Below are 24,533 nucleotides of genomic sequence, written 5' to 3'. Positions count from 1 at the left end.
TTCCCCGTCACTTTCAGGCACACCAATCAGACGTAGATTTGGTCTTTTCACATAATCCCATATTTCTTGGAGGCTTTGTTCATTTCTTTTTACTCTTTTTTCTCTACACTTGTCTTCTCACTTCATTTCATCATTTGACCTTCAATCGCTGATACTCTTTCTTCCAGTTGATTGAGTTGGTTACTGAAGCTTGTGCATTTGTCACGTAGTTCTCATGTATGGTTTTCATCTCTATCAGTTCTTTTAAGGTCTTCTCTGCATTGATTATTCTAGTTAGCCATTCATCCATTCTTTTTCCAAGGCTTTCAGTTTCTTTGCGCTGGTTACGTAGTTCCTCCTTTAGCTCTGAGAAGTTTGATCGACTGAAGCCTTCTTCTCTCAACTCATCCAAGTCATTCTCCATCCAGCTTTGTTCCGTTGCTGGCGATGAGCTGCATTCCTTTGGAGGGGGAGATGTGCTCTGATTTTTTGAATTTCCAGCTTTTCTGCCCTGCTTTTTTACCATCTTTGTGGTTTTATCTGCCTTTGGCGTTTGATGATGGTGATGTACTGATGGGGTTTTGGTGTGGGTGTCCTTTCTGTTTGTTAGTTTTCCTTCTAACAGTCAGGACCCTTAGCTGTAGGTCTGCTGGAGTTTGCTTGAGGTCCACTCCAGGCCCTGTTTGCCTGGGTATCAGCAGCGGATGCTGCAGAAGATAGAATATTGTGGAACAGTGAGTGTTGCTGTCTGATTCTTGCTCTGGAAGCTTTATCTCAGGGGTGTACCCCGCCATGTGAGGTGTTAAGTGTCGGTCTGCACCCAGTGGGGGATGTCTCCCAGTTAGGCTACTCAGGGGTCAGGGACCCACTTGAACAAGCAGTCTGTCCATTCTCAGATCTCAACCTCTGTGCTCGGAGATCCACTGCTCTCTTCAAAGCTGTCAGACAGGGGCATTTACCTCTGCCGAGGTTTCTGCTGCTTTTTGTTTAGCTATGCCCTGTCCCCAGAGGAGGAGTCTACAGAGGCAGGCTGGCCTCCTTGAGCTGTGGTGGGCTCCACTCAATTCGAGCTTCCTGGAGGCTTTGATTACCTACTTAAGCCTCAGCAATGGCGGGCGCCCCTCCCCGAGCCTCGCTGCCACCTTGCAGTTAGATCTCAGACTGCTGTGCTAGCAATGAGGGAGGCTCTGTTGGCATGGGACCCTCTGGGCCAGGTGTGGGATATAATCTCCTGGTGTGCCGTTTGCTAAGACCCTTGGTAAAGCACAGTATTAGGGTGGGAGTTACCTGATTTTCCAGGTATTGTGTGTCTCAATTTCCTTTGGCTAGGAAAAGGAATTCCCTTCTCCCTTGCACTTCCCAGATGAGGTGATGCCTCGTCCTGCTTCAGCTCTCACTGGTCGGGCTGTACCCGTGGACTAGCGCCAACTGTCTGACACACCCCAGTGATATGAACCTGGTACCTCAGTTGAAAATGCAGAAATCACCCATCTTCTGTGTTGCTCACACTGGGAGCTGGAGGCTGGAGCTGTTCCTATTAGGCCATCTTGGGCACGCCCCCTGCCTTGCACATGTTAAACCATCCCTGCATCCCTGGTATGAAACCCACTTGATCATGGTGGCTTATATTTTTGATATGTTGCTGGATTCAGTTAGCCAGTATTTTGTTAAGGATTTTTGCATGTATGTTCATCAGGGATATTCGTCTGAAATTTTTTTGGTTATGTCCTTTCCTGTTCTTGGTATCAGGGTGACACTGGCTTCATAGAATGATTTAGGGAGGATTCCCTCTTTCTCTGTCTTGTGGAATAGTGTCAACAGTAATGGTACCAAATCTTCTTTTTGAATGTCTGGCATAATTTGTCATTTTTATCTTTGCTCAGGCTGTGTTTCATGCATGGAATGTTCTCTTCTCCTTCCAAATTACCTAATAAAATGCTTTTCATCCTTTAATGTTTGGCAAAGCATCACTCTCTTCTTGTGTTCTCAACCACCCACCATAATCTTCCTACACCTGAATTTTTTAAGAAACGAATGATTTACTGATATGTACTGATTTCTTATGGGTTTTTTTGTCTTGTTGCTCTAAACAGACTATAAACTTTTCAAGAACATAACTTTACGCATTTTTGTATCCCACTCAATGTTAAGCATATTGGTACACAGTAAGGGTTCAAGAAAGAAGAAACATTTATTCTTTTATCTTTCAGGTACTGACAGTTCGTGGCTAAATAAAATTTCAAAAGGCAAAGTCAATTCATTTTTGTTTGACATTATTGAGATAATAGTATCAAAGCAAGTGCAATTCTGGTGTGGGTTAGGAGGTCTTCCATTTTTCTGACATTTTCCATTTTTACTTAACCTGCTTAAACAGACTTTGGCTATTTTACCCGGTGGTATGTGGTAAAGCAAAGCAACAGCTCTAACAATTCATTGTTGAATGATTCAAAATTGAAAATGAGAAAGTTCTTCTAATAGCAATACTGAAAAAAATGCACACAAGTGATTACTACTTAAAATAGTGAGTTTTTCTTGACCAGTGATAGAAAGTATTATCATTTTTGTATGTAGAGAACTGTCTTAAATTTTTAAACTTGGACTATTTTTTTCTGTTTCAAGGGTATGTTTTACTTCATTTATATTGAAAATATAACTGACTTTGAGAAGTCAAACTAAAAGATCAGGCTTATGTTGTGGGTCCCTGTAGACACTCTTAAGTGTTTCACATGAGGCTAGTGTTCAATGCATTGCAAGCACAGCCTAAAACAAGATCTAATTTATCTTGTAGTAATTGTGATTATTTTGTGCTCTGGAGAGTTCTGATAGAGAGATTCATACATCTACAGAAATGCATTCTAATATAAATATCTTTCTATAATAATTTCTTCATTCATTCTCCAAATATTTGTTGAGCATCTACTATGTACATACCAGACACTGTTCTAGACTCTAGGCATACAGTCTTATACAAAAGACCTCATTAAGATTACTTTCTTTTTGAAGAATCAGGGAGTTCAAAATATAAAATAAATATAAAATATAATATTGGATGGTGATCAAGGCTTTAAAAAAATAAAGCAGCAAATAGGAACAGTGAAAAAGATGACCAGGAAAGTCCTATTTGAGGAGTGACATCTGGAGAGGGCATACCATGTGAAGTCTGAAAGAATATTCTAGATAGAAGAAACAGCAAATGCAAAGCCTTGAGATAAGAGCAGCTATACAAATATCTAACCTTTAAGTACTGCCCACTAAGTGCTAAGCACTCTTCTCAGTAATACTTAGAATAACTTACTTAATCCTCACAATAATCCTAAGAGGTAATTACTAGAATTATCATCCCCATTTTATAAATGGAGGAACTGAGGCACAGAGAGGTTATTTAACTTCTCAAGGTTAAATTCTAGGAGGAGGCAGAACCAGAGTTTGAACCCAAGCAGCTGGTCTGGCTCCCGAGTCCCTGCTGTAACCACTGTGTACACGGTTTCTCTGAACAAAATGGCTGCTGGGGCAGAGCACTGAGCAATGTCTCCTTACAAAAGTGGTAGCAAGAACCTCTAGAGCCCCGAAGAGTATCAGCATCAAGATAAAAGAATACTAGTTTTTTAAGAAGTATGGTTTATCAGCTTGAACCTGACAAACCTTAAGCATTAACTATTGATAGAGTATTTAATAGAACTATATCTGGAAAAGAGATTCCTTTAGAAGAAGATGAACACAAATGGATTTGTATCCAGACAATGGACAACTCTACTGCATTACAGCCAAGAACACACTGTAGATTTACTCCTTTGATTATATCTGAAATAATGAAGTAGAGATGGAACGTTGGTGCCTCTTCTCATAAGAGTTACATCTGATTTTCCCAGATGGTGAACAGGAAATTGCAGATACACAGTGAATTGGGGATAAAGCAACCATACAAAGCTCAGACTGTTGCTGAGTAAACATTAATAAAAATGCTTGGGGTTAGTACTGCCTCGAACTATAGCTTGTTTGTTCTCTTGGGAAGGAAAAAAAAAAAACACCCAGAAATCAAGTTTTAAGGATCTCAATAAAGAGTTGAAGCCAAACAGTAAGCCCTTTCAGCACTCCGAATCACATGTGAAACTGTCATGGAGGCTGCTTTCTAGGGTGCCTTCCATTTATGGGTCTACAAGCACAAGTTTGTTAAAACCCTGACTTCCATAATTTTATAACTGCATAAAGGAAACAGGACAGAGATTGTTTGGTAATGTGGAGGGTATTATTTTTAAAAGGCTGCTCTATTTTCTAATACTGAAATTCAATTCAGATTAAATTATCCTGCTTTAATATTTAAAGATAGCTGTCTGCAATGTGATTGGCTAAAACCCTGAACATATCCCACTTAGGCAATATAACATTTGTTTGAACATCCTAGGTAGGCATGTTTCCTTAGGTCCAAGGAACAACTCTGGCCTAGCTGTGAATGATATAAAACAGTTTACTTGGTGGCTGTAAGAAAGCTGTTGTTTTTAATATATCAATTGCACTGTGATATTTATTATAATTCATTATCATTTCTGGTGACTCCCACCATTATGACTCCTTGGTTGTTTTTATTATCTAAGATAAAAATAATTTGCTGTAGCAAACCACAATCTTTTCATCATGCATTAACTACTCTACTGATTTCAGAGAAGTTCAGGCAGGGCTTGGGGAGATCTTTGAACTGAACGACTATGTCTTCCTTGGTCAGTGGTGAACGAATTAGAGTAATTAGATCACAGTAAATCAATAAAACGAAGAGCCTCAAGCTTAAAACATCTGTAAAGCAGTTAAATAACTTCCACATTTCTTCATCCTCAAAAATACTTCCTAGTGGAGGGCTAATTTTAGCCACATCCCCTAAGTTCTCCTCAAATATAATACTTTCCTTAAATATACATAAGGAAAAACAAACATAGTATGCATGTGTTTAATGTCTGTGTTGAGTTCATTCTTAGAGCATTATGAAAATGGTCAACCAATTGAGTCTCAAGATGATATGAAGGTAGAGATTATATTGACCAATTGAAATCAATATTGATGTTAAGATAGGCCTCTGAAAACTCTCCTCTAGCTTCAGGAAATTGAAATTCTTTCAAGTAGGTTTTAGTTCAGTTTCTGCCATAAAGAGGTTATTTCAAATTGCACAAGTCTCTCCCTCTCTTTTTTTATTATTATATTTTAAGTTCTGGGATACATGGGCAGAACCTGCAGGTTTGTTACATAGGTATACACGTGCCATGGTGGTTTGCTGCACCCATCAACCTGTCATCCACATTAGGTATTTCTCCTAATGCTATCCCTTCCCTAAACCCCCACCTCTCAATGGGCCCCACTGTATGATGTTCCCCTCCCTGTGTCCATGTGTTCTCATTGTTCAACTCCCACTTATGAGTGAGAACATGCGGTGTTTGGTTTTCTGTTCCTGTGTTAGTTTGCTGAGAATGATGGTTTCCAGCTTCATCCACGTCCCTACAAAGGACATGAACTCATCCTTTCTTATGGCTGCATAGTATTCTGTGGTGTATATGTGCCACATTTTCTTTATCCAGTCTATCATTGATGGACATTTAGGTTGGTTCCAAGTCTTTGCTACTGTGAATAGTGCTGCAATAAATATACGCGTGCATGTGTCTTTCTAGTAGAATAATTTATAATTCTTTGGGTATATATCCAGGAATGGGATTGCTGGGTCAAATGGTATTTCTGGTTCTAGATCCTTGAGGAATCACTACACTGTATTCCACAATGGTTGAACTAATTTACACTCCCACCAACAGTGTAAATGGGCAAGTCTCTTAACATAATTAGGTCTCAATCACATCATCACTTAAATAATGAGATAACTAGAGAAGAAGATAAGATTGGGTAGAAGATGGTCCTTAAGTTTTTTTACTGAACCTAAATTCTGTTGCTTAATTCCCTAAAGACCTGAATGCAATATTGAGTCTATTCATAAAGGTGTTATGACTGTGTCCTTCATATTCATTATAACTTGTAATATTAACAAACCTCATCTTCCATAATTACTCCTGAAATGAATACTTAGTTGACAATAGATGGAGACAATGGATCAGATGATCCAAAATTGCAGATAACTGGAAATTATATCAGTCTCTTCTTGTCATCATCTTTTACTGAGCACATCTAGCTTCTACTCACTGAAAACACAGCAGCTAGAAAGTTGCAGTCTACGTATGATGCCATGTATGTATGACGACAACACCAAACATATAATTCCATAAACCAGATTCCAAACATATAATTAACAACTAAGTGAAATACAAATTAGCATCAACACATACTTAGCAAATATTTTAGAGACCATTATGCTCCAGCCCATCAGATGTGAATTTGCCCAACAGAGGATTCCCGTCCTCATGAAGCATATAGTCATCTAACTGGTTACTCTACCCTTGAGCAGTACAGTGCCCCACGGTCCAAACATATGAGAAGGAACTCTACTTTAAAAGATCCCAGAGAAGGCTTGAAATTCATTCTAACAGTTATTAACTCCAAGTTAAAAATATTTATCTCTCATACAAATATTTCGTGCACCTGCTTGAACTTCTTTTATTCTGTTTTATTTTGAGTATGGATGCAAAGAGAAAAATAGCTGCATTTTTTTTCTGAATTGAAACCATATATGTAAAAGCATTATATTTCTCTTTTGCTATTGCAATAATTGTATATATTTTATCCTCCTCAAAGAGCTTTATTTTGCATGGACAAAACACTACATACAAATTTATTGATTTTTAAATTTTACTTTCTACCCATTACTCATCTTCATAGAGCTCTTCCGGATCTTTCTAATTGTTTTCAGTTTTCTTTAGCTGAGGAGTTCCACCTCAGATACAAGGATCTAATTTAAGAGTAGTAAAATACCAAAATTAAACCATCATTCCCACATTCTAGACATAGTTTTTATTCATCCTTGTACATCTTTGTTTTTAAAACTTTGACACCTATGGATTCACAAGCAACATACTACAGTCTTTCTATCTTTTCATGTGTATTACTGCATAATTATCTTTTCTTCATCTCATATCAATGTACCTTGTTTTAACCTTCCACATCTGCAATTCTACACTAGCCTGTACTGAAATCATTCTGTGATGTTTCAGCTCTTCCCCAATTTACTTATCTGAAGTGGGCATTTATTATTTGTTTGTTTGCATGCCCATCCATCTTTATTTCCCCATGTTCTGGGATAAAATCTCCTCTTCTTGTGGAGAACAGATTAGAACCAGAACCAAATATGATTCCAATTAGACTGGCCAAGGCAAGCAGGTGACCCAACTTGGACAATCAGAGCTTTAGCTCAGAGGTGAATACATGACTCAAACAGTCTTCCCTGTTTTCATGGTCAGGAAGCGAGACACTTTTCCACGGGGAAATCAGATGGACTGTAGGCCTAGAGCTGCCAGTGACTTCCTTTTGTACTTCATGAAGAAAGCCTGCCCAATAACGAGGGTAACAAAGGACTCCAGAAGGGATTCATGGAGCAAGACAGCAGCGTGATGACATCTTCGGTATCTATGACTGCCTGAGTCCTACCCTGCTCTGAAAGTTTTTACTTATATGAGCTACACATTTTCTTATGTTAGCTTGAGTTGGATTTTTGTCAACTGTATTTTAAATACTCCAAGAAAATGCTTTTAGTAGTTTCTTAATCCTAAGGAATAACTTACATATTGGAAGCACCAGGTTCAATATTTGATATGGTTGAATATCAACTATATATTCAGAATATCTGTGGGTAGTAAGAGCATTCTTTTCTCCGCATGAGAAAAGGACATATGCCTCATTAGAATCAACATGGGGAGCATTAATGATGGCATCATACCCCAGTGTAAATTATACAGCTTAAAAGGGATCATACTGGTAGGAAAATTTGAGGTGCAATTTGTAACCAACTGAGAGCACAACGGTATTCTTTCTTCTATGAATTCAAGTAAAAACTACCAGTATATTGAGGTGAGTGTGACATCTCAATTCCCTACAGCTCATCTTTTATCTGTACCAAAGTTAGTTCTTAGGGCTCTGGAGAGAATCAGGTTCCCTGTGAGTATATATCTAGCATGCTTGCTGTCACTGAAATAGAAGTGAATTTATGAGATGAATCCCCAAGAGGCTAGTTAATTCTAGGCACTCTGCCTGCACAGTTGCCCATGCCAGAAATCTGAGAATCATCCACGACTTTCTTTTACTCCCTCTAGATGAAATCAATCATGCAGGTCTGACAACTACACTTTATAAACATATTTTTTGAATCCATTCATTTCTCTTCATCCACACTGTCACTGTCTGTAGCCAGAGCACTATCACCTCTTGCTGGGCTTGTAGCAATAAGCTCTTTTAATGTCTGCATTCATCCTTTTCCCTACAACCAATCCCACGTACAACAATGAAGGGGCATTTTAAAATGCTAATATAATGAGGTAATTCTCTTTCTTAATCCTTTACTGCCTTTGCATTGCCATCAAAATCAAGTCCAAAATCCAATCTGGCTCCTGCTTGTCTTACAATGCTCTAGTAATCCTGACTTTCTTGTAGTTTCTCTAATAATACAGGGTTCCTTCATTCAATAGGGTCTTCCTTCTACCCAGAATATTGTATTCCCTACTCTTTACCTGACAATTCCTACCACAAGTGAAGTATCTGAAATGCTTGGGACCCAAAATGTTTTAGATTTTGAATTTTTTTCAGATTTAGGAATATCTGCTTATATAATATCTTAGAGATGGAACCTAAGTCTAAACACAAAATTCATTTATGTTTCATGTATACCTTATGCACATACCCTAAAGGTAACTTGTACAATAATTTTAATAATTTTGTGCATGAAACAAAGTTTGACTGCATTTTGACTGTGGCCTATCACATGAGGTCAGGTGTGGAATTTTCCACTTGTGATGTCATGTTGGTGGTCAAAAAGTTTTGGATTTTGTAGTGTTTGGGTTTTAGGATAAGAGATGCTCAACTTTATTCTGTCTGTTGGGCCTTGTTTTCAAATGTTTCCTCCTCAGGGACACTTTCTTTGATATCATAAACTAGATCAAGTCCCTCAATATATAGTTTCATAAATCTTCATTTCTTCTGGTGAAACTTATCTAAATTGCAATTAATCATTTTATGGCTTATCTGTTTAAAACCTGTCACTATCACCAGACTGTTAGCTCCCTGAAGGCAAACATCACATACGTCTTGTTCTTTTCTTATTTCTGATTACAGCGAAGAGCTTATTAGTTATCTATCCATCCACGTAACTAACTTTATCCACCCTCTCCCAACTAATATATGACAAAATTTTCCCTTCCTGACTTGATGGGACAAACATTGGGAGACAATTCTTTTTCTTTGTTTCTGCATGGCTTGCAAGCAGAGGCACTGACAGCTTTCATTCTGGACTTTTTTTCTTTTTTTAAGAATATATGATCCACTTTGGAGGATAGACACAGTTGCTTTCCTCTAAAGCAGACAGCAGATTTGCTTACTGTCTAGTATAAAAAAGACATGTCCTTCTACTGCAAAGATAATGCATGTTTGCTTGTACTTGTTATAAAAGATTGGGCTTTCCTAAACTTGGATATCCTCAGCTGTGATGCAAATCCACTGCATGCACAGCATCCTACTGGGCTGCTTTGTGTTGCCTGCCTGGGTCTTTGGGGCAAGGAGAACTGATGCGAACATGGAGCAGTGCTGTGTGCTGTGCCATGAATGATAAAATTGCATTGTCTCTGACCTAGAATGTTCGTATCTGTCAGTATCCATGAAACTGTGGCAGGCTAACTTACTGGCTAGCAAGTAGGGTAGCATTTTAGATCCATCAGAGTCCCTGGCAACAAAAAGGTCATCTAAGTTGTATAATCTTTAACATTTAAAAATATTTTATTTTTATTTTCTTGCATTTAATTTCCTGCCAGAAACTCTTAAGCCAGGGATTCTTAATCTGAGGTATAAGAATGGGCTTCACGGGCATTGTGAATCCCCTGGGTAACCAATATTTTAACATAGTTCCTTTTAAAAACAATCATATATATACACACACACACACAAATATATATATATGGACAACAGAGCAAGACGCTGTCTCAAAAAATATATATGTATAAATGTGTATATATGTATAAATATATACATGTATAAATATATATACACATATATGCACACACATGTTGAGACAGGGTCTTGCTCTGTTTCCCATGTTTGAGCACAGTTGAACAATCATAGGTCACTTCAGACTCCAACTCCTGGGCTCAAGTGATCCTGCCTCAGCCTCTCTAGCAACTAGGACTACAGGTGCTCACCCACATGCCTGGTCAAGTTTTTTTATTTGTTGTAGAGACAGGCTCTTGCTTTGTTGCCCAGGTTGGTCTAGAATTTCTGGCTTCAAGCAATTCTCCTGCCTCAACCTTCCAAAGTGTTGGGATTACAGGTGTGAGCCACTGTACCCAGCATTAGCAGAGCTCTTGAAAGGAGTAAGTTACTTTTATCAGATTTCCTAAGGAGCCAGAAAAAAATACTAAGAGCTATTTAAGGATATATGCCTTACCTCCTTAAGTGAAGAACATTGTGAATTCATTTAGAGTATATTAGAATATATAATGAAACATAATGAAACATAATGATTTCTTCATTAAGTATATTTTTTAACATCAGATATCTATAATACTTAATCTGAAACCCTCATCTGTCAGCTTCCTTTATCTCATATTTTTGTTCTTGAGATTCTGTGTGTAAGTAAGTAAATCTTAGCTGACACATGTATATAGTGCCTACTAGGTGCTAGGCATTGTTGTAAGATGTGTGTGTGTGTGTGTGTATATATATATATATAGAGAGAGAGAGAGAGACGATTATTGTTATTATTATTATTAGATATTATAGATTAGGAAACCAAAGAACAGAGAGGTTAAATGACTTGTCTAAGGTCACCCCAGCTAGTAAGTGATGGAGGAAGATTTGAAACTAGGCAGGCAGATACATGATTTCATCTATACTATTCATACCCAAGCTATACTGGCTTCTCAATTCAAGATATTTTTAGATTCCTTTTGCTCTAACTAAATTAGCCTAGTAAATAATATAAATATAAATGAATAGTTTACCATTCACAAGAACTACATTCTTGAAATTTTCATTATCTAACAAAACCTGAGTTAGTAATATTTCAGAAAATTGGAGTTAAGCAAAAAGTTGTAAAATCATTCTAAAACATATATTGGGGAAGAGAAAAATATTATTTTAAAATCTTATAAACAGAATTATTCTTGGGGAAATAATTTGTTCAGCAAAACTCCTTAATAGTCCATTGGGAAGTAAGTGCATGGACCTCAAGACAAAGACAAGGTGACATCAAGAGAAGACAGATTTGCTTTTCAACAGAAAGTGAGGAAAATTTGGTTTCTTTCCAAAGACAGCTCAAGAGGGAGGCAGTGAGAATTAAGGACATCAAAAAGGGTGGATGGCATACAACATATGGTGGCAGGCTGGATGGTGGAAGAACGATAGGGCTAGAAGGAGAAACAGAGCCATTGCAAAAGTTCCTGTGTTACAGACGGCAGAGGAAGCTTTAAAAATAAGGATGTCAGTCTGGATGCAGTGGTTCACATCTGAAATCCCAGTGCTTTGGAAGGCTAAGGTGGGAGGATTGCTTGAGGCCAGGAGTTCGAGAATAGCTTGGTCAAAATAGTGAGACCTTGTCTCTACAAAAAAAAATAACAAAATTAGCATGCCTGCAGTCCTATCTACTGGGAAAGTCAAGGTGGGAGGACCGCTTGTACCTAGGAGTTTGAGGCTGTAGTGTGCTATGATCATGCCACTGCACTCCAGCCTTGGCAGCATAACAGGGGGATAAAAAGAATGTTCACCAAAACACCCATTATGCTGTTTTGTCTGCTTGTCACTCTGATTTGTACTTTTAGAATTTGGCAGAATGCAAAAAAAAAAAAAAAAAAAAAAAAAAAGAAGAAAAGAAAAGAAACAAACAAAAACAAAAGGAGACTGCTTCATGGCTCTGTGGATAAGAGACAGAGAGAAGAAAACACCTGAAAGAAGCTAGAATCAAGAGTGGAGAGAGAGAATACAGGCAAAGCAGAAATTCAAAGCAAAAGTTTCCATGGAGATACTGGTGAGGACACTGTACGCCCTGCCTTTCTTGTGATAAGGAATTAGGGTAAGCTCTCAAAACGTTTAAATGGAAGGAAGACTTTAGGAGGATGTAGTACTTAATAACAAAACTTCTAAAAACACATCCTTTTCTAAAATAAAATGGAATTATTAATGTTAATAATCTACCATGACATATTACCCTTCTTGAATCTCTCTTCAAATTTTAAGGAAACTTTGCTCAGTCTAACCAGTGAGGCAGATTTCTCCATGAGTTTTGTGTTATGTAGACTTTAACCTGCTTGAAGTTTGTAAACCAAACCTTGTTAGAATGAAGTGGAATGTGTTTGTACTTAGACTGACCATAGCTGGTTTTCACAAGCCTCAGCAAAATGTTTAGGTAACCTCCCGGCCTACACTAGATTTGGTCTTCCAGCCATATTTTGGAAGATTTGAAGGACAGAAAGCAATCACATTAAATACAAACTTTAAATTTTTTAAAATTTAGTATCTGTAGAAAAAATCAGGTTATCACAAAACTGTAGTTGATTAGGAATTTCTGCATGCTTCATTTTTCTTACATAAAGAAATCAAGATATTTGGTGACTTTAAGAGAAAAAGAAATGTTAAATGAAAAATGTCTCTGTATAATGAAGTACTCAGAATAAAAAAACAATCACTAAGATTTGAATATCTGTTAAATGTAAAAATGTGAAAGATGAACTTCAAGTCAATATGGCAGACAGTACTGATGTATAAGAATCCCCCACCCTTGCTCCAAACAAATAAATTGCTTAAAATGTAAATAAGAATAGTACAATTTGGAATTTATAGTGTAACTCAAAATTTGGAATCATAAATCCTCATGTGCCAAAAATAAAGCCACAACAAAATGTCACACTGGGTAACAGGACTGATGTCCTGTGGCTCACAGAGCAATCAGAACTGGGAAGGGCAGGGTTTAATGCCTGTGAGGAGATGTCAGGGCCCTGTTTGCACATTGCCAGGACTAAATTACATGCAGAGACCTAGGAGCCATGAACGGCTGCCAAAATCATAAATAGGGAATCAGAAAAATCTTTGCTCACTGCTCTGGGAGAGTGGCAAATAGTTACCAGTCAGAAACTTGAACTCCAAACCTTGCCCCATGTAGATGTGACATCCAAATTCACACTATTCACATAGACCAGGAACATGAAGCCGAGAAAGTAAGATAAAACTGGTCTGGAATCTTTAAATCATGTAGGACCCTGTCAAAGGGCACAAGGAATTCCTACAGAGAATTCTAGCCATGCTTATAATAAAAAAATTATAAACCACACAAGGAAATAAAAGTCCTTGTATCATTCAAGAACAAGTTAAATACATTATTAACTTAAAATATTTTTAAGTATATGTATTTTAAAAACCATACACATTAGTAACCAAAAAAGTGGAGTGTTTAATCACATCAATGGAAGAAAAGTAAAAACAGAAGCTAACAAAAAGGCTCAGTTCATAGAAAACACAAAGTAAGTTAGAAATAACTCAAAGTTTATTAGCAATCAAAATAACTGTAAATGTATAAAACCCACTAATTAACAGGGCTCTAGATTGGATATAAACAGTTCCAGATCTGTGCTATATAAGATTTACCTAAAGTAATGAATGACTCTTAAAGTCTAAAGTAAATGGCCAGGAAATGCCACAGCAGAACAGAAAGTTGGAGTAGTAATACTAATAGGAAATCGTATACAAAGTAAGGCTTTAAAACATTCATAGAGATTTAAAAAGGTTCAAAAAATGATTTCCCCTGGAAGATATAACAGTGTGGATCTATATGCATCTAAGAGAAAATGGCCTCAAAATATATAATTCAAACACTAATATAAAGTAACATTTACAAATCCAAAACCATAATGGAAGACTTTCTTTCAGAAACTGACAGATAAAGTTGAGAAAATCAAAACTTAGTAAGGCAAAGAAAGAATAAATTATAAAATTAGGAGACTAATAAAATATATATAATTATAATTAGCAGAACAAAACAGATAAGACAAGGTGGTTAATGACTCAACTATAGAAAGCAGGAAGACAATACTAATGATATAAGCCAACACTGGTGAAATAAAGACAAATGAAGGCAACAGAGACAGGTGACTCTAAATTCACCACTACATGTCAGTTGTTGCCACCTTAATCCAAGTGACTATCATTTTTTGCCTTTACATTGCAATAGCATCATAACTTTTCTACTCTGTTTCCGTTTATATTTAAAACTATAAATCAGATTATGTCATTCCTCCCACAGCCTTCTTAAACTCAGAGTCATTACCCTTACCTATTCTGACTTCTCTCTTCTCCCTCTCATTCACTCTATTGGAGCCACACTGGCCTCTTCGCAATCCCCAGACATGCCCAGCATGCTCCTGCCTTAGGGCCTTTGCACTGGCTGTTCCCTCCACCAGGAATATTACTTCTGGGATGCTCACATGACTAACTTCCCTGCCTCCTTTAAATCTTTGCTCAAATCTCATCTTCTCAATAATATTTCTGCCCACCTTCTTTAAAATTGCAGCCTGCATGCTGCTCCCAACATGTGGCACTTCTGACTCTCCTCACTCTGCTTTATTTTCCCATAGCATTTATTATCTTCTTAATATATCAGATAATTAATTATTTTTTCTTTTTTGAACAACCTGTTTCTGCCTCATAAAATCCACAATGCTGGGATCTAGGATTTGTTTAATCTTTACTTTTTAAAAAGAAACCCAGTTAGTTAGAACAGTCTGGCATATAGCAGTTAATAAAATTTATTGATCACATAAATGAAATATAATTGTTTAAAGAGTTAATTCTTTGAAAAGATACTAACATTCTTTGGCATTACTGATCATGAGAAGAAGGCACAAAAACAATGAGATACAACTTTAGATATCAGAAAATAATATGACTCATCTAATGCTAACATATTTGAATACTTAGATTATAAACTATTTTCTAAAAAGAACTCTCAGAAGCGGGGCCGCCCGGTGGTGGGGGTGCCAGAGCGGCCACAGGGACCAGGGCCGCGCATGACCTGCCACAGTCACAAGGTTCTTAATCACTAGTAGCTGGTGCTCCAGACTGGTGGCACTCACCTTTCTCTGAGCCTAGTGACCCAGGGGATTTACTTTCTGGTGGCTTTCTCTGAAATGCCAAAGCCACCAGATTATTCAGAGCTGAGTGACTCTTTAACACTGGCCATGGTAACAGGAAGGTTTTCGGGACCATTGCATAGAGCATGGAGAATGATGAACTTCCATCAGCGGATGAGATAGATTGGAGTGGGATTGTATCTGTCAGTAAGTGCAGCAGCATTTTACTATGTTTGAAATCAGTGAGACCTACAACAGGCTGGCCTTGGAACACATTCAACAGCACCCTGAGGAGCCCCTTGAAGGAACCACATGGACACATTCCTGGAAACCTCGATTACTTTTCTTGTCTTTTTGGTTGTGGACAATTATTTTTCTGATACCTTACTTACAGATGTTTTTGTTCCTTTACTCTTGTACAAGAGCTGATCCCAAAACAGCTACTGTATCATCCCTATATTATTGGCAGTTATTTGCAATCGCCATGAGGCATTTGTCAAGGTTTCTAATCAGATCAACTGACTACAACTGATTGACATATAAAATCAGTCGACATTTTTTCCTTTGATTACAAAACTGCCAGTACTATATGACTCTGATCACAAGACTGCAGTTTCTTCATAGATCTCAGGAAATTGTGGTGGGGCAGAGGCTTTTCAAAAACATAAGTAGGGGCTTTCTTTATCTGAATAATAATGAATTTTTAGGTAAAGCCTGAGATAGAGTACTACATAATCATGTTGATGACTTCAGATTTTGGAAGTTAATCTTGTCTGTTATTTGCATTCTTAACTTGACTAAGTACCTGAATTTCTATTCTACTGTGCAACATAGTGATGATTCAGAAATTTTTCCTTTGGGAAAAGAATAAATATGAACATTTCCACTGTGTTAAGTGTAAAAAGGTCCACACATGATCATAAAATTTAAATTTTATACAAAAACAAAAAATAAAAATAAAAAGAATTCTCAAAAGTGACTCAATAAAAACAGAAAACATGGCTAGACCAAAAATTACTGAAGAAATTAGAGTCAAAATTCACCCTACACCTCTAAAATCAATAGTTTTACGAGCAAACGTTAAACAAATCTTTATGCACAAAGAATCCCATCTTAAAAAAATGGTACCATTTCTTACCACTTCATTTTTTATGTTATCATAATTTAGATAACAAAATACCAAAAACATATGAGAAAGAATCATCATAAACCGGCCTTGCTTAGAATATATATGCAAAAACCTGAATTAAGTATTAATAATTTGAATCCAACAGTGGACTAAAAGAAAGGGTTTATCTAAGCATTTCAAAGACTTTAATATTTGAATATCTATCAATATAATCTCATCATTAGCAGATTAAAGGAGAAATATCATACAACAATTAAAAGAGTATGGTGTTGATGCAGGGATAAGCAAATGGAACAGAAGAGAGAGTTTACCCACACGTGAATAGCAACTTTAGTATATGACAAGTAAATGGGGAAAGATATTACTTAATAAATGCTCTTGAAACAATTGGTTATTATTTTTAAAAAGTAGATCCCTCCTTGACACCATTCACAAATACATTCCAGATGAATAAAATATCTAAGTGTAAAAAATAAAACTGTAAATATTTTACAAAACACTGTAAGAGAGTATGATATTGAAATACTGTGGGGGATTTTTTTCTAAATCAAAAGTTAAGGAAAATATTGGTTAATACGACTGTATCAAACCTGAATACTTCATTTGATATACAGAATTTAAAAAACAAGGAAAACTAGAAGCAGATATTTGCAATGTATTTAATTGACAAATGATTATATTCATGAAATAAATAAAATTTCTACAAATCAATAAGAAAAAATAAACAACCTATTAGAAAAAATTGTTGGACAACTATCTGAAAGAGCAAGACACCATGTGTTGGTGAAGCTGTGGGGATATGCTTCAAAATAGCTGGTTAGGTTTAAATTGTTGTAACCATTTTTTAGAGTAATTTGTCAATATTTACTAATATTTAAGATACATCTACATGAAGCCAAGCAATTTCATTTCCAGTTACATGTTCCAGAGAAACTTGTACATATGTCTATGGAAGTGCGTTCATTGAACTACTGTTTATAATAATGAAAAATTCAGGAAAATCTACGTTTCTATCTATTAATAACTAATAAATTAGAGAAATAAATTGTACCATATTCATACCTTGGCATAAAAAGTAATAGATTAAGTGAGTCAACTAAAGGTATGCATATCATTTGGAATCACATCTAAGACATTATATTGATTAAACAGGCAAATTGCTGAAGCATAGGTACATTTGCATACATTAATTTTCTTTGTAGTTCATGAAGAATATAAAAAGACGGAAAAAATATACACCAACTTTCATAATATGAAGGAGTAGAATGTGGAGTGGAATTGTACATATGATAAATTTTTTTGTAAAAACTCTAAAGAAAAAAGTTCTAATGCTTTGGCCAGGTGTTGTGGCTCATGCCTGTAATTCTACCACTTTGGGAAGCCCAGGTGGAAGGATCACTTAACTTAGGAGTTCAAGCCTAGCCTGGTCAGCATAGCAAAATCTGTCTCCACATAAAATAAAAAAAACTTAGCCAAATGGTGATGTGCACCTGTAGTCCTAGCTACGCAAGAGGTTGAGGCAAGAGGACTCCCTGACTTCAGGAGTTCAAGGCTGCAGTGAGATATGATTGCACTACTGCACTTCAGCCTTGGCGACAGAACAAAGCAAGACTCTATTAAAAAAAAAAAAAAAAGAAAAGTCTAGTGTTTTCACTTGGACTTGGGCTCAGACATGTTGGGTGTCATGGTACATCTGCCTGGCACAGGTTGTGTTTAAAGAGGCTGGTCCTTGATGGTAGAGATGTCTTAAACTGGAGGAGGGCAAGACATTGCGGCATGACTAAGATAGATCTAGTATGTTACATAAGTCTGGTCATGTGTAAATGGGCGTTATTATTGAGAAAATGTGCTTAGGGCAGGGTGTGGATTGGGCCAGACAAAAAAAAGCAAAATGAAAAGATAACAAGACCAACTTTAAGGATATCAAGTCAGTCTGAAGTCTTTTGTAAATATAGCCAGGAGTAAATAAGCAATCAGTCAAGAAAGAACTGTGAGGCAGATCTTGGTAAATGCAATTTTGTTTCACAAACTAGGAATATATTCCAGGGCACCTTTGCTTCTATGGGGTCAGGTCCTCTCTCTGGGTTTATGGGGATAGCTGGATATGAGGGAGAAGAGGGAATAGTGGAATTGGTCCATTGTTTCAGGGATTTTTGTAGGAATTATTTCCTAAACCATGACTCAGATGGCCCCAAAGGAGGATTCAGAAGCAGAAGCTCTATTCTTTTACTCATAAATCTATCTCATCTACTTCTTTTATACGAAACAACAGCAGAGAAATGTTGAAGTTCAGCCATTCATTGATTTAAAGAATTAAAAAAAAAAAAAAAAAAAAAGCTGGACCTGAGTAGTGAGTGGGTCACTTGTGTCTTCCAGTATACAAAGCCTGCTATTTAAGAAATCCTGATTTGGAAAAAAAAAAAAAAATCCCTTAGCAACAAAAGAAAGTCTGCTGGCTTGGTAAAGCTTAGAAACCAGCAGGCTCTTTGCAAAGTTCGTCTCAGATTCAGTATTTATACTACCAACAATAATTGTCAATAAATTAGACTTACTATTGTACAACACAGGAAAAAGCAATGCTCCTTGTTTATCTTTGGCCGCTGTTTACTTTTAGCTCTGCTGTGGGAAAGAGAACTCAAACAATGCTAAGCTTTCCCTTAATGAGATCCTGATTAGATAGTCTGGACCAATGTATAAAGCACAGTACACTAAAGCAGGAGAGCAAAATTGAACTCTTCATCACCCCCTCCCCGAAAGCAAAATTGTCAGTTCCTTCCAGTTTGCCTTCAGCACAGAGCAGAGGCATCTCCTCAGTGACTGCCCTCCTTCCAGAGTGCCTGTGCTAACTAGCCCAGTAGCCTTTTTGACTTTCCTTCTTATGCTGTTTCGGTATCTTTCAATGTTCTGGGCTGGCCTTGCCATCTTGCCAAACAAGGAAATACACTCACTGTATCTCACCTTCTCAGTACTGCAAATTAACAGAAATCACCACTGTAGGCATTACAAAGAGTTTGAGGGATTTAAACTACAAGTTTTTAACCTGTAGGATGAGGAGTCCAAGGACTCCATCTGTTAGATTATCAAAGAGGTTAGCAACTATTGTTTAGTCCATTATTTGTTTTATAGATTAGAAGATGAAGAACGGAGAGATTGCTCCTTTCCTCTAGTTAGTTTTTCTTTCTTTCTTTTTTTTTCGAGACTGTGTTTTGCTCTGTTGCCCAGGCTAGAGTGCAGTGGCACAATCTTGGTTCACTGCAACCTCTGCCTCCTGGGTTCAAGCGATTCTCCTGTCTCAGCCTCCCGAGTAGCTGGGACTACAGGCGTGCACCACCACACTTGGCTAATTTTTGTATTTTTGGTAGAGATGGAGTTTTTCCATGTTAGGCAGGCTGGTCTTGAACTCCTGTCCTCAAGTGATCCACCTGCCTCGGCTTCCCAAAGTGCTGGGATTACAGGTGTGAGCCACTGCACCCGACCTAGTTAGACAGCAAGGACTAGTTTCTGGTTCTGTGGGTCTCTGATCCTATTCTCATTGCAGTATAAAAGCTGAGGTTAGCTTATCTTTATGAAGACATTAAATTCTTACTTATTTCTTACACATTTTAACTGAGGCCTTCAGTGTCACCAACTTTTGTTACCTGCCAAGTCTTTTTGGCACTCCTCCAAAATCCACTCACAACACAAATGGCTCTGTCACCTATGATTCAGGAATGCTCATGTTTAAAGTGTCATGAAGCCTCCCCAAGAGCTTCCACTTTCTCTCCATAACTGAAATCCAAGGAGGTACCAATCCAAAGTCATGTCTACTTAATAGTGTGTACTTATTTCCTGCTGTTCCTCAATATCAAGAATAGAGGTCTAATCTTGAAATTGTTCACTTTTCAGGACTGTGTTGGAATGTAGGGAAAGGGAATGGTACTGAGATAGAAGAAAAATATTATTTCATAATTAAATGGCAGGATTTTAGAATGGAGGCTTAATTAACATTTACAAAGCAACAAAGCAGTGAAATGATCTTTGACTGGCTTATTTTTTTGAAAGGCATTGTTTTACGCCTTGCTCAAATGAAGTATTTCATATTTCCTTTCTTGGCATCAGGCTATTCAGCTTTAAAGCATTTGCAAATATTTAATCTTGTTTGTAAGGCACAGAAGTTTCATAAAGCTTAACAGAACCATGGCCTAACGGTTCAAAGCGCTGACCTTGGAGCAGGTTCAATACCAGCTAAGCTGTGTATTGCTAGCTGTGGGACTTTGTATTTTATGTAAATTTTGTACCTCAGTTTTCTCATTTTTAAAATGAGGATGGTGATGATAACAGTACTATCAATTTCACTGTAGCACTGAGTAGTAAGCACTTAAGTATTACTGTCATTAATATTAGATGGCATTTTCTTGGTTATTATCTCAGCAATAAACTGTGCCTGACTCTTCAAGTCTGTCACTCTTGCCTTGTTGAGAACTGAGATGCTTTCACGTGTTGAAGTTCACCTGCCAAGCTTATTCTTAACAGCATATTCATGGTTTTTGGATTGATCACAGTGAAACAACAGTAAAACAGCTTTGTTTCACCTCTCTGTTTTGGTTATCAGTGAAGGTAACTAGAATAAATACAATGGAAATGAAAATGTGTGGGTTTTGCAGCCCTTTTCACTGTTGCTTATTGGTGATGCCCCTGGTTCCCAGGCTGCAATTCTGAATGTGCAACAGAAGCGTGGGGAGATGGGTACTGTACCGGCTATGTCTTTTGCCTGTGGCAGTCTCTTGAGAGATCAGCTGAAACAAACTGTTTATCTGACGCATGCCCTTCCTTTATGTCTCACAAACAGAAAAAATGATCTTTTGTATTAAAAAGTAATTATATCTGTTATTTCACCTCTATGCCCACAAAGGTCATTGATTTTTATACTAAATCCCATATTCTTTTTGGGTAGTAGTTATGCATCTATTTTGATAATTTGTATTAAAATGCTCAACTATTTGGCTTAGATAAGACGTGACCTAAAAAAAAAAAAATCTTCCTTTTGCCCTTAGGCAATATTATTGCTTCTCTAATATGCTAGCTCCCGACTTTGCCCCTTGACTACTTGTGTGATTTTTATGCAATTCTGCATGAGGGAGGAGGTGGGAAATTGTGAATAAGAGAAGGCGTAAGTGGAAAACAGAACAGAAAAGGAGGGAAATGTTAGAGAGAAGGAGAATTATGCAGAAGAGGAGTTATACTGTAATTAATGTGTGGCAGGTCTTTTGTGAAGATGGATTGGGAGTGGTCTCAAGGTTGCCAGTGTTGGCCAGAGAACCTTGCTATAGGTAATCAACTTTCCTAGTCTAAAGAGAGCTCAAAAAGCTGCAGTTTATAACCAATGGAAACTCTAAAGCCTTTTACTTTGGCACAATTCCCAGGGAAGTGGATGAGGAGCCCACTGGCTATGAACACCATTCTGCGCAATTTGACACTTTTCATTTGGTAGAATTTTGTTGCCAAGGCTATTGCATCAAGTTACCGAAATCTTAGTGGATGTAAATTGTCTCATGTGTTACTTAGCCTGGCAAGAATTTAAAGGGCATGCCTTCTACTGAAAAGAAAGATTTAACTTTAACCCATTAAAGCAATAAGCTGCATTCTAAACCTTATGGAGAGAACGCACATGCTATATAGTTTGTATTCTGAGATAACAAAGTAACTTTTTTAACAACAAAAAAAATTTTGATGGAATCCTGGATCCTTCATTATGAAGTATGCCTACAATCAGGGGCATTTTTTAGGGATTAGGAATTTTATTTATATTTTTAAATCATTTTGTGTAGTTCCGTTTTGTAAAATGTGTGTGCCACTGAGCATTGCTTTTAACTAAATCCCAGAAGAGAAACAAATCAATGCTGACTTACAGAGGATGTAAACAAGGGTTTAATGTTTCCAAATCCTAAATGTTGGCAGAGTAAGGAGAGTAGTTAATAGAGCAATACTTTAGGGTTTATTAACCTACTAAAATGATTCAGGCATACAGAGGCTGCTTCTGTTTCTAAAACAGGATATTATTAACATGCTTCCTTTCTTCCCTTAGGCTGAAAATGCCCAAACCTTCAATTTCATTGTCATTCTCCTCTGACTCGAAGTCATCCAACACCAGACAGGCTGGCCATACAATGGAAGAAATGGCTAAGATCACCAAGAATCAACTGAGATAAACAGATGTTACAGGTGTGAATGTCTAGAGAGGAGGAACTCAATCCTGCTGCACATTAGAATTAGCTGGGGAAATTTTAGAACCTACCCATGCTTGGCCCCAAGGCCCTAGGCACAGAAATTGGTTTAGGATTGGGCCTATGAAACAGTACTACTTTTAAAAAGTTTTCCAAGTGATTCTACTGTGTACTCAAGTTTGAGACATAGTGGTTATTTAAGATGAAAAACATGAAAAGATAAACTTGAACTGGAGAGAACTGAGGTTCAGTTACAGGTAGGTTACAAGTTACTATATATCAGTTATTACATTTAGGTCATAAAAATAAACAAAATTAATATTTTAGAAGCATTTTAGTGATACTCCCTGCTTTCATCCTCTCTCTTGTCAGCATAGCCACTTGAATTTCCGAAAAAGGAAATGTAACTACAACAGCCTTGTTCATGGCTTCAGGGGAAAGCACTGCTAGGACCCTGAGTTCCCTGCCCATCATGCCAGCCCTGGAGCTTGGGTGGCCCAGGAGCCTTTTGCCATTCTGAAATAGAAACCATGGATGGGGATATGGTGTATTTCCAAACCTGTTACCAGAGAGCATTTCCAAATATCTTTCACCCAGTATTCTGGCAACTAAACAATTCAGGAAAAGAAACCCTAACTCAAAAACCAAACAAAAGAAAAGAGAGCACATATATACCTTTTCATTTGACTACACAGCAATAACTTAATCTCCAGTATCAGGTATTTGCTTTCCTTTCCATTCCCACTTTATCACCTCACCTTCCTAACTTCCTTACACTATCACAAGGACCTCCTTGCTTTTCATCCGGCTCTGGTATCTTACCCCTAACTCAGCTTGTGAATTGCTACAGATTAATCTTCTTACTCAAAGTACATAGCACTTGTATAAAACTCATGGTTTAGCTACACATTATGGTGTTTTGAATCACAAGAGTGTTTTTAATATATAAGCACTAGCTTTGTTAACTGCAAAAATTCAATATACATTTGTTTGTAAAGAAAGGTTTCTGTTTAAGCATCAATTTTCCATTAAGATAATTAGTTTTTATCTGTGGAATCTTCAATGGGGAAAAATCAATCATTTCTATTTTAACCCACTCACAAAAAGAAGTAAGTCCTGAGACAACTGTGGGCTTCATAGTCATCGAAAGAGCCATAGGATCCCAAATATCCTACCCCAAGGTCCTAGGACTTCACACCTAAATTTACTTATTTTTAGCTCTTGTGTCTCCTTTAAATATGACATTTTAAAATAGCAACACAGAAAGCTGTAGGCTAAAACTGTAACTTGTAAACCTGTTGGAACAAATTCATCCCTCACATTAAGGGAAACTAAATTACATATTCATCTCCCCCAAATTGTTTCCCCACAAGTAATCAAGCTTATCTGTGACCCAATTTTAGTTGTTCATGAGTGGGGGGTGGGGTTCCATAAACTCACGTGGTGGAAACACTCGAAAGATTTATGAGCCTGTAAATGGGTGCTAGCCATTTCAAGTAAATACAGGCCAAACCAAACTCTTAGCTGTCTGCATTTAGCCTTGATTACAGGAGTTACACAAATAAGACTACAAATGTCTCTAGAACTTAGAAAATTGCTTAGACGCTTTTTTTTTTCCCCCAGAAACCTTAAAGCACAGGGAGTAGGTAACCTACTGAGCCTCGGAATCACATCTTTTACTGAAATATTTTTTTTCCTGCAGCAAAAAGCCATAGAGAATTTTTGGAGCTCATACTAAACTCTCCCTGATGATAAATTTAGTGGTCTCACCACTTGGGCTCCACTGACACTCTGAGCAGTTGGATGTACCTAAGCCTAAGTCTGGATTTAGCAGAAATACTAGGTTTCCTCAGTTATAAATTCTACTCATGAAGATCTGTCATCACAGATCCTAGATTACATTGATAAATCCACTGGATAGCATCTGCTACAATTGAATCTGGCAGATCAAGCTAGAAGAAAGATAATGATTATGCTATTTTA

The 24,533-nt window shown here is 37.2% G+C and overlaps 1 protein-coding gene and 1 pseudogene across 1 annotated transcript in view; one reads left to right on the top strand and one right to left on the bottom strand.

Annotated features, from left to right (window-relative positions):
* ADGRV1 (adhesion G protein-coupled receptor V1) overlaps positions 1–24,533 on the bottom strand; it is a 594,013-nt gene that overhangs the window by 124,498 nt on the left and 444,982 nt on the right. The window lies entirely within an intron of this gene.
* Positions 15,264–15,761, top strand: LOC114679010 (lysosomal enzyme trafficking factor pseudogene; annotated as a pseudogene).

The sequence above is a fragment of the Macaca mulatta genome, chromosome 6 (genome assembly GCF_049350105.2).
Source record: "Macaca mulatta isolate MMU2019108-1 chromosome 6, T2T-MMU8v2.0, whole genome shotgun sequence".
Classification (NCBI taxonomy): Eukaryota; Metazoa; Chordata; class Mammalia; order Primates; family Cercopithecidae; genus Macaca; species Macaca mulatta.
The sequence above is the reverse complement of the archived record's forward strand: the minus strand, read 5'-3'. Positions and strand labels throughout refer to the sequence as shown.